This window comes from Panthera uncia, chromosome A2, assembly GCF_023721935.1.
Source record: "Panthera uncia isolate 11264 chromosome A2, Puncia_PCG_1.0, whole genome shotgun sequence".
Lineage (NCBI taxonomy): Eukaryota > Metazoa > Chordata > Mammalia > Carnivora > Felidae > Panthera > Panthera uncia.
Window position 1 is genome coordinate 125,341,009 of NC_064816.1, and position 11,824 is coordinate 125,352,832.

The following is an 11,824-nucleotide window of genomic DNA, read 5'->3' on the forward strand; positions in this document are numbered from 1 at the left end:
CCAAAAAAACGAAATGAAGTTCAGAGACGAAAAGTTCATGTTCGCATAGTTGATAGTAGAGCTAGCACTTGAATAAAACCTCATAAACTCGTTCCATCTTTTCACCATACATCACCACTTTAAAGTATAGAAATTTATATTTACTATTTTTTTAAGTTTTAAAATACAGGTTTTAATGAAATGTTTAGAATATTAACATCATGCACACATCTCACACAATCTTCATCTGAAACTTAAACTATTACTGTCATAACTCATGTGTTCAGACTACAGTACTTCTCTTACACGAGAAAGAGATTCATAAAAAAGCTAATTAGTTTATGAAGTGCCTCAAACTCCTTCATAATGATACTAAATAGTTATTATTTAACAGAACTAAATAATAATTACTTAGTATTTAAATGTGACACTAATAAAACTCTCATTAAATAAGCTCTTGGAAAAATACCAAAATGCTTTGTAAATTATCTGCTACACCAGGCAAAGTAAAATTTAAGGAAATAAGCTACATACTGTATGATTCCAACTATATGACATTCTGGAAAAGGCAAAACTATGGAGACAGTAAAAAGATCTACGATTGTCAGGGGCTGAGAGAAGGATGAATAGGTAGAATACAGTGGACTTTGAGGGCAGTGAAACTACTGTATGATACTATAATGGTGGACACGTTATCACGGATTTGTTCAAATGCACAATAGAATGTACAATACAAAGAGTGAACCCTAATGCAAACTATTTGACTTTAGGTGATAATGCTACATCAGTGCAGGTTCATCAGTTGTAATAAATGTATCATTCTGGTAAGTAATGTTGATAATGGGAGAAGCTACGCATGTGTGGGGGTGGGGGTATATGGGAAATATCTGTACCTTCCCCTGAATTTTGCTGTGAACCTAAAACTGCTCTAAAAAAAATAAAATCTATTTTAAAAAATTAACACAAATTATCCGTGGCAACTCTAATCTTTTCCTACCAAGTGTTGCTCTACAGGTCCACTATTACCTACTTAGCAAAGAACACCTTTGATTACCATCAACCCTAACCTTTAGTTGAACTCTTCTTTACAGACTCAGTGCCCCTCACAATGCCCACTGCCCTTTGTAGCCCACTCATCCTCAAACATGACATCAGTTGAATAAGCCCAAAGACAGGCAGAAAATTTGGTACAGACAACAGACAGAGAAGGCAGGTAATGGAGAAGGAAGTGAAGAATACCTAAAGAGAGAAATCAGCAGGAAAATCCACCAGACAGAGCAGAAAGCAGAAAAGAATCCTGAGATGCTTTGAATTTATTGGTCTACATAATGTGAAAAATGCATAAAATTAAATTTTCCTAAAATGTAAAATATGCTATTACAAACATTTCCCTTCTTTAAAAAAAAAAAAAAGTCTTTGCTGTACATGATTCTAAAACCAGAACACCTAAACTTGATAATGTGTTTACAATGTGTCCTCCAGCTACAAGCAAGATGATTTTTCAAAGGCTGACCATAAATGCTACAAACATTTTTCAAAAGAAAAATATATACAAATGCATGTGTCAAAGTGTCATGACAAAGACCTACCTCTCGGAATAAATTTTTGGATAAAATGGCAAAGATAAAATTTTTATGATTTATCACATGGAAGAAAGACATTATCTTGTGGGCATTCTTAATCTAAGTCAAAAATATGCTATGAGTTACCAAACTAAGCAGGAGTTCAATGAGATTCTGAAACAGTCATACACGAATGACTGTGTGTATGTTGGGGGGCGGGCGAGGGGGTGCTTGCTTGCTTTGGTCAGCATTGAGAACAGGCTAAGCACCTGGCAGACCCGAACACCTGAGGCATTTAGGAGAGGCTAAGGGCTAGAGTGGCAAATCAAAGACCCATCAGACAGGATTAAAGATGGCTCTGGCAGGAGCCACCACCATCATCAATACCACCTGAGCAAATAATGACCCTCGGCATCTGAAATTTCAGGAGAGGCGTAAAGACTGGAGTTTTGCCAGTGATCCCATTCAGTTCAGTTAATAGCAATTAAACACCACTGAAGTACCAGGCATTAAGTTAAAGGTGCCAGAAGACAATGAAGAGTAAGATGTAGCCCCTACTTTAAAAGTTTCCAGTCCAACATAGGGTAAGACAAGTCCACAAATGACTATAATTCAGGCAAAACAGAGCAAATTCCAAAAGACAGATATAAAAATGAGCATCAGACATTCAGAGATATCATCAAGGAGGTAGACTATCTAGGAGAAAACCTACCTAGGTGACTGACAGGTTCTTGCTATGGTTACTTTTCTTGCTCACGATTTTCTCCCATCAGATGTACTACTTTTACACTAGAAGATGTGAAAAAGTTGGAAAATGTATCTATTGCTTTAATGGTTTATAAAGGATTTTCCATAAAGTCTTCATTGAAATTCAAAGCTATGCTGTGCTGGGTAGAGGTGGTTATCTTGTCAGACAGCCAACCCCCCAAGATGGTCCCCAATGATGCATGCCTCATACACTGTGTACTCTCACTCTGAATCAGGGCTGGCCCATGAGACCAATCAGACATCAAAATGATGGTGTGTGACTTCCAAGGATAGGTTATAAAAGGCTCTACAGATTGCACATTGGTCTCCTGTATGTCACTCTGGGGAAGCCAGCTCCTATGGTGTGAGGGCAGCTGAATGGTCAGGCCCTTATGGAGAGGAATCAAATTGCCAACACCAACTTGCCAGCCATGTGAGTAGGCATTTTGGAAGTGAACCTTTTAGCCTCAGGCATGCCCTCTAATAACTGCACCTCTAGCTGATATCTGACAGCAACCTCATGAGACCCTGAGCCAGAACCACCCAAATTGCTGACCCACAGAAACCATGATTTAATAAATGATTATTGTTGTTTTCAGCCACTGAGCTTTTGATATGTTACAAAGCAACCAGAGAGCTAATGCATCCCAATTTTACATGTGATGCTCAGAGAAACTAACCTAGCTACTACCATTTAGGAGTGGGCAGGGAAACCTGATCTAGAACCCAATCTGAGGCTTTAGGTTCAGTTTCCTTTCCATTAAATAATACTACTTCTCAAGTAAAATATGTTAGAATACCATAGGATGATCATTCTTATGTGATTATAGGACCAACACTAATATACCAGGCATCCCACAGTAAAAAAAAAAAAAAAAAAAAAGACACAGTTACATGTCCCTCTGTACATAACAGACATGATGGGACCCATAATATAATTGACTACATGGTGCTCCATGGTACTTTGTGGAGTTTTTACTGTCTTCTGGAAGATTTCTATATTTTAATGTATAGATTTTAAAAATGAAAACCTATTTAGAGCATTTTAATACTCAACAATCACATTACTAACATTGAGAATTTTTATACACTTTACAATCTTTGTCACAATAAACATTTGTATAATTTTAAATAGAATTAATGTGTCAGATGAGAAATGCTCAACTGCTGACTGTTTCTTTAAGGATTTATATTTTTGCTTTAGGTCTTCAACATTTTAGCATTATGCAGATACAGTAAAATATAGCATCAAAATGCTCATGATGGTGAAATCTTACATTCCAATCTGTAAAATGTTACTACCTTGCAGGGCAAGGTGGCAAGCTCTTAGCCAGTCTTATCCTAGAGAAAGTCAACAGAATATTTCATTGTCAAAACCACATCTACACATAATGTCCCTTTATACAATCACCTCTTTTGACCCACACAATCTTACAAGGTAGGACTGTTTACTGCCATCTCCATTTTCCAAAGGATGATGGGCTTAGAGAAGTCTAAATAACTTAACTAAGGACACATGCTATTAAAAAGAATCACAGGGGCACCAGGGTGGCTGAGTTGGCTGGGGGTCCAACTCTTGGGTTTGGCTCAGGTCACCATCTTCACAGTTTGTGGGTTTGAGCCCCCCATTGGGCTCTGTGCTGACAGTGTAGAGTCTGCTTGGGATTCTCTCTCTCTCCCTCTCTCTGCACCTCCCCTGCTTGCTTGCTCGCTCTCTCTCTCTCAAAATAAATAAACATTAAAAAACAAATAAAAGAATCACGAAAATCTGACCTATTACTTTTTAGCTCCAACTCCAAGACTTTTCTGCTGCACCATATCTTAGCTCAGTCATTCTCTACCCTGGCTGCATTAGAACATCTGGGGGCATTTTGAAAAATATCAATACCTGGACATAATTCCAAGAGATTCTGATTTAATTGCTCTGGTCTGTTTTAGTCATCTAGAATATAATAAACGAGTTGTAGTAAATTCATAGAAAGTTTGTACTAGAAAAGGAAAAACTGTGGATATCTCTATATGTCAGCTGAAACATCTTTATCCTCCAAAGTTCCCTGAAAGACACAGACATCTTGCAGTAAACCAAACAGAACAAGGAGGAAGAAGAGATGAAAAACTGAAACCCATTCCGCCACTAACATGGGACCACCAAGGAGTATTTTATTCCCTTGATCCCACTCCTCGAACCTCAGCATCCTATAACTTCACTCCACTGCAAGTTCTAGCTCACGTGTCACCTTGAGATTTCACCTGTGCGAAGTCTTGTGGCTAACACAAAAGAAAGAAGTCCATTGTTTTACATCCATCTTACCTTGGACCTCTATAACAGCACATATTGCATAAGGCATTTATTTACACATCCATTTCTCTCACTGACCTGAGAAGTCCTTAAGGGCAGGATCCCTATCTCATTCATCCTTCCCATCCTATGTAGCCTTCCATATTATACAGCCTTGAAGACAGCAGATATTAATAAATGTTTGCTAAATCAAATGATTTTTTTTTATGTTTGGCATGGTTAATTCCCCCTTAGCTTCCTAGTACACACTCTGTTGACATTTTTCAGTTTTTAATAAAAGAAAGGGGACTTTTTCCCCCCCAAGTTGGATTAGGTCAGAGAATGATGTAAGTGAAAAAAGGCCAGATGCAGTGAAAGCAAGTTATCAGTGGAACTTTGGACAAGGAAAAAAAAAGGGTAAATAGGATATTCAAGAGTGGGGGTCAGGTATGCATTTTTTGTTTGTTTGTTTATTTGTTTTAAAGGGAAGATTAGGCAAAGACAGCGACAACCTGATTTTCATTCACTAGAAAGCATAACAAAGAACCGTGATTACAGGCAATTATATTTTCAACACTTCCCTGTCTGTGGGGCCCCTTCCTCTCAATATACATACATGCTGTCTCTCCCCTCAAAAAAAGAAGCCTGCCACACTGAGTTTCATCTTTGGACACATATTAGAGCTTTGAAAATTCTGGACTGCAGACCAGTGAAGTCAGAATCTCTGAGAAAGGGCCCAGGCATACTTACTCTCTCTTCACTTCCTCCTCTCCTATTCACTCCTTTTGCCCACGCGGTGTACTTTCTGCCCCCACCAAACCAACGGAGCCATTGATTCTACTTTACAATCCTCATCATGCTTGATGATTCATAGCATTACAGTTTTAATTGGGTTCTACTTCTTGAAACTCTGCAAGTTGGCCTGAAAAGTTTTGCTTTCTCTTTTCCCCCAGCTTCTCTGGCCACTCCCCTTCTGTCTTGGTGTGTACCCAAAAATTCAGTATTCTCCAAAACTTACCTTGAGCCCTTTTCTCTTTCTATGCAGTTCCTCTAAGCACTTCTGTCCTTACCCATGCCTTCAACTACTCTCCACATAGTAAGCACTCAGAAATCTGCCTCTGCATGCAGCCTCCTCATCTCTTGTGACACTCCAGGACCGTATATCCAATGGCCTCCTAGACAGTCCCACTCGCCAAGGACATGTCCAGCAAGCTCCTTAATCACTTGTCCCAGCCTGAACTCAACAGCTGCCCCCAGCCCAGAGCTGCTTCCTCTTCTCCCTACCCTCTCACCAGTCAGAAATCTGGCAGCTACTCCAGCACCCTCACTCTCCCCTTTCTGTTACATTCAAACAGTCATGAAGATGACCCAATTTCCCCTCCTTCTAAATATTTTTCCTAAACTTCTAAGTTTACTTCTAAGTTTCCCCACTACTTCCAGCCTTGTCCCAGCTCTCGAGTGGCCATTATCCATACTAATACACTGTCTGCTCAGGTCTCCAGTCTTGCCACATCCCCACCCAGCACCTCACTCCACCCCCAATCGACCCGGCACTTTGCTTTCAAGGTGACCTTTCATGTCGCTCACAATGCCGCACGTGGCATAGAAAGTATGCCCTGACCTAGCTATCCAGTTTCATCTCCTTTCACTCCTGACTTTGCCCTAATGTAACTGACCTATATATAGTTCCATGAACACAACATGCCCTCGTAATGCCATACAACTATTCAGGCTATGAGCCCCACGTGGAAATGCTCTCTCCTGCTTGTCAACCTGCCCACTTCTACTCCGCTTTCAAGGTTCAGTTCAAAACACAACCACTGCTAAAATCTTCCCGTGACATTTCCATCAGGGATCAAGAGCTCCTGCTAGCCTTCCTTTGCACTTATACCTCTGTTATGGCAAATAGTACACAATATTTGAACTGTTGGCCAAGATGTCTACTGTCCTACTAAACTATAAGATCCTTGACCAAGGACAGTGACTTCATCTTTATAGCCTCAGCACTAGTTCAATGCACAATAGCATATAGTTAAAAAAAAAAAAAAAAAAAAAAAGCGGTTAATGACAGGACAAGAAGATCAACTGGATTTCAAGTATAGAAAAAGTCCAGATCGGGGGTTCCTGGGTGGCTCAGTTGGTTAAGCATCTGACTTCAGCTCAGGTCATGATCTTATGGTTCGTGGATTCAAGCCCTGCATCGGGCTCTGTGTTGACAATGCAGAGCCTAGAGCCAGCCTGTTTCTCTGCCCCTCCCCTGCTCACACTTTGTCTCTCTTTCAAAAATAAATAAACATTAAAAAAAAAAAAAGAAAAAGAAAAATTTTAAATTTTTAAACCAAAGAAAAAGACCAGATCTTTAGGAAGTACAGACATCTATTATTAAGTCCCACCCATTAAAAAAAAAAAAAAAAAATAGAAATACATGATTATTCAGGTAATAGCGAGGTAATGAAAGAAAGAAAGAAAGAAAGAAAGAAAGAAAGAAAGAAACTATCATTGGACTAAGCATCAATAAGGAGGTAAGAATCTCCAACGGAGCAGCTGACAAAAGATCAACAGAAAGGCCAGAGATAAAGGTGGTTCTTTCTACGAGTCAAGTAATTCATCAACCTAAATCCATGGACTGAGCAAAAATTGGCACCTTCCTCTGTGAGTTCACCACTCCTCCCTTTTGTTATTCTCCATAGCCTTTTCTCAGCCCCCACTACTAAATTCCAGATTCCAGGGGTAATGTCTCTCTGCTGGAGCCACAAATCCTGCCAGTGGATTATTCTGAGATCTAAGGTGGGGGTTAGGGGGCTGATAACCTTTGTTCTTGTGGCCAAGACCGAGAGGGAAGAAATGAAACTACTATTTACTGATGGCTAATTTTGAACCAGATATTGTGCTACTTTACAAATGCTCACTAAATCTCACAATAATCATGAGCAATTATTCCATTTTACAGATAAAGAATTTGTATCCAAGATCACAGCTAAGCAATCACAGAGCCTACTTGAAAACCCAGAAGTAATAGCATCTAGAGTATTTCTATATTCCTGACTGCCTCAAAATGAGGGATGTGGTTCCGCTATTCTAGGCTGGAACTCAAAATATATTATTCTCCAAAACCCTATTATAATTGTTGGCTAGAGTCTGTAGTACCACTGATACATAATGGGCATATAATGAGTTAAAATAGCTTTTTGGGGTCCTGATCTGGAAATCTAAAGTCTATTTGTTATTCGATTTCTGTAAGTACACCGTTCAACACTGCAAACAAAAATGGACTTGGAAATGAATTTCTGGAATACAAGAATATGTTTTCCACAAAAAAATCACCAAGGATAGAAACTATTTTACCTCGTTAACTTGTAAGAGCAACGACACCAGAAGACACCTGTGGGAAGTGTGCTTTTCTGACCAGGTGCCCATTTAGCGTGTGCTGTCATTTGAATAAAACATCACACTAAACCCTACAGACCAGAGCTGATGATACAATGTCACCAACTAGAGCTGATAGGCCTCTAATCTACTGACAAAATGTACTCCTTAGCAAAGTGAAGCCAGATGTCTGGTGTAAAATCTGATGTCTGTGGACTTGTCTTTCTTGGCTTCCAGAGCTGTATTAGATACACTAAATACACAGCTTAACTGTATATTAAACCCACAACTTGGCAAAATCATGACAGTTTGGACATGTAGCATCAGTATTTTTATTGTAATTCTTATAAACCAAAGACATTTCTGAAATAGAAATCCTAAATTTAAGCACTCAGCTAAATGCGGTGGTATGTCTTTCCCACGTTAGGAACAGTGTCAGAGCTTTATAAACACATTTATAGAAACCCTTTCCCTTCATTTTTCAAGCTGACACTCTATAGGCATAGCTGTGGAATGATTTCATAGGGGGAATTCAAGCCACGTCAGGGGTCAGTCCTTGTCCCAGAAACTCTAGGATCAGATATAACAAGTCGTGACTGTGAAAATGCAAACATCTACCTTCAGGAAAGTGAAATACGAGATACCTTACTTCAATAGCAAAGATCATGAAGAATGTGATGAGTGACCAGATAAAAAAGGAGGGAAGTTAACAGTTAGTATCTATATGCCAGACGCTGTTTTTTTACACATTTTTAAATATACTCATTGTTCTGTTTTGACAGGTGAGACGTTAGGGAGCAAAGTTTTAACTGGTCCAAACTCGCAGAGCTTATGAGATAAGAGCCAGGACTCAAGCCAATGTCTAAAAGAATCTAAAAGCCATGCCACTTCTACAGGAGGATTGGCCTGGTACACAGACAAGAACATAGAGGTAGAAGGCCAAATAGTAACATATAATCATGAAACAAATAGTTGAAGAAATAGACACAAATTGTTGAGAAGGTTCATCTAAGAGTAGGCTCTTAAGAGACTTGCTTTCCATCTTTCATATCCCTGCAAGATTCATTTTTAAACTTATGTAACCAGAAAAAGTCATCTTCAATAAAAAATGAGGTTAAATATACCAGAAACTCATACAGGTGACCAGCCTAGTACTTACTTTCTTAAGTGAATCCCCCATAACACTCTCCATATTTTCTCATCTTACATTATCTTTATGCAACAATTCAAACCATTATCCTCATGTAATTTTTATACTGGTACAATACACTTACTACACTGGAAAATGACTATAACACTGTAACAGCACTCCAACCAGTCTTAAGGGTTAACTTGCCTCAAGCTTATGCCCTTTGTGCTTGCTGATCTAAGTCCATTGGTCTGTAGCCAAACTAACCTACTTTCCTGGAGATTTGCAAACCGCTGGCCTTGAGGAGTGAAGAACCAAACTTTCCCAGAAGATAACACCTAATCACATTAGAAAACAGCTGCCACCGATGACAACGAGCCTCTTCAGGGTCATGTCGACACACAACTAACCGCCTGGGCGCCAGCTTCTCCTGAATGTGGCAATCAGGAGAATGCCCCCTCTCCCCATTCTTCACGCCTTCCCCTTAAAAACTCTCCAGCTGCACCTGGACTGGGAAGATGGTCTTTGAGACATTAGTCCACCATCCTCCCAGGTTGCCGGCTTCCTCAATAAAGCAATCTTTCCTTTGCCACCATCACCTGTCTCTCAAGTATTGATTTTCAAGCAGTCAGCAGCCTAACCTGAGTTCAGAACTGATTCTCTGTCCAGTAACAACACAATTCTAAAAAAGGACACAAATCACCACGTCAGTAATCCTTGAAAGTTTACCACTGAACGTGCTAGAAGGCAGAAAAATAGCACTGTCCACCCGCAACACTGTATAGACTAAGCTCAATAGTATAGGGAAGGTCTTTACAGTAACACTTAACTATTCTGAAAATCCACAGAAAACTGATGAAAGGCCTGCCCCAAATGGCCATCTCCAACACAGGCTCATCATTCTTACCATCCAACTTATACATCAGTGCTCGGTCGTTTGGTAGGAAAAGATAATAAATAAATATCTACTGCGCTAATGAATGAACCCATCCATAAACAACTATTTTCTAGTTTTTCGTACATTATGTATATGGCTATCTGAGCCATATACACAGACAAGTAAGAAGGCAGGTTAAGGGTACAGGCAGCCAGGGCCAAGTTGCCACAGAAAGCAATTCTGGCTCTCCTGTGTAAGTATCCAGAATGGTTTGCTACATTCTTGCTTGGGGCTAACCTGAATTTTAACTAACTGAAAACACTTGTTTACATGGGACACATAGGATGCATAAGGCATTCCCAATGTTCTGAGAGGAGCTGTGTTTCATTCCAGTAAGAAGGTAGAAGGATGGCAAGTGATGGAAGATTTGCACAAAAGAACCAGTGTAAGACACCACATTGAAAATCACAGCAAACCTCCGAGGGTTTCAGTGTGTGTTTGGCCACTTTTCAGAAGGGAAGAGAGTATTTGTGAAGGGGTATCAAAGTCAAGGAAAAATGGCCCTGCCTGGTAATTTCACCCCCACGCAAAAATCGAAAATCAAAAACAAAAACAAAACCTTCCTCTATGAGCTTGAGAGAAGATCCCAAAAGAATTTCAACAGTTATGATATTGTTATTTTTACCCTTTGGCGTTCTAAAGAATTTTTACAGAAGTCTCTTAAAAAAAAAAAAAAATCTGTGGGTGGGTCCCTGTGAGTAATCAAGCAGGGCCATGATTGTTTAATGACTACAGTCTGGGGAATTAATCAAAGGTAGCTTAGAGAGCGCCATGGTGGGGAGGCAGACAACTGCAAGACCAACGTTCCAAAGACGGGATAACGAGAGAAAGCTGTCGGGTCAAGTAGCTAAAAGGGATCTATGCCAAGCTGTCAAGTTCCCAGCCAGCTCTACAGGCTCTAGGCCTGAGAAAACTTTCGGGCTTGGAGTCTGTGAGCCTTGAAGGTGGGCCTCGGTTTCCTGATGATAACGGTAGAATTTGGCCCCCACATCCCCCAGGGGCAGTTGTGGCTCTCGATTTTTGTCTCCCTTGCTCTTTCTTACAGAGTCCTAGCTCCTTCCACCCCTGATCATTCCTTACTTACCCTTTCTCCCGTTCTTCCTCGGTGAGAAGGGGTAAGTGGTTATTTTGTGCCCTCGCCCAATTTGGCCAAAACCCTAAAAGTAAAAATGACAGAGACAGGTGCTTTAAAATCCTGATGTTGAAGCCTCAGGAACTCCCACCACCTGCCCAACACTTCAAGGCGCAGGGCAGCGCGTCCCCACAGCGCTCCCTCACGGCCAGGGCTTGGAGCCGGAGTTGTCCCCTCTGGGGGGCAGGGGTGACAAGGAGCGGGCGCGATCTAGGGGTGCCCACTTGGCGGGGAGGACCTAGCCGCCTCCCGGCTACGTGTCGCCGTCGTTAGGCGCCGAGGAGCCACCATAGTTAGCCGAAAGGGTAGGCGACTGTGCCGGCCGCCGCGCGGGGCCTTAGATAAACACGCGCACGTACACATGCTCGCGACCCCACAGGACTCGCGGCCGAGCAGCTCTCAGCCTCCCAGCAATTCCCTCCCCGCCTGCAGCCGACTCCTCCGGAAAGGGCCCAAGCCCGGGGGACCACCAGGGGTCGGCGGCTGCGCGCCCGCCCACCCCCGCCAGCCTCACAGAACCCCCCGAACCGCCACCGCGCTCCCGCCCTCCGCACCCGCTGCGCAGCTCAGCCCAGGGGAAGTCCCCGCGCTGGCCCCGCCCCCCACCGGCGGCAAGCTCCGCCCCCATCCCCCAGCGCGCGGGAGCTGCGCGAAGCTCCGCCCCCCGCGGAAAACCGGTGCCGCCTCCTCCCCC

At 41.7% G+C, this 11,824-nt stretch overlaps 1 protein-coding gene across 11 annotated transcripts in view; it reads right to left on the reverse strand.

Moving 5' to 3' along the window:
• IMMP2L (inner mitochondrial membrane peptidase subunit 2) overlaps positions 1-11,731 on the reverse strand; it is an 879,044-nt gene extending 867,313 nt beyond the window's left edge. For 3 of the 11 annotated variants that reach the window (XM_049642957.1, XM_049642960.1, XM_049642961.1), the window contains exons 1-2: positions 11,685-11,731; positions 11,083-11,155 (exon numbers count right to left, since the gene is read on the reverse strand). The gene's annotated coding sequence lies outside the window, so the exon portion shown is untranslated. The other 8 variants (XM_049642955.1, XM_049642967.1, XM_049642966.1 and 5 more) reach the window with 5 other exon arrangements.
• Positions 11,732-11,824: the final 93 nt, after the last annotated feature.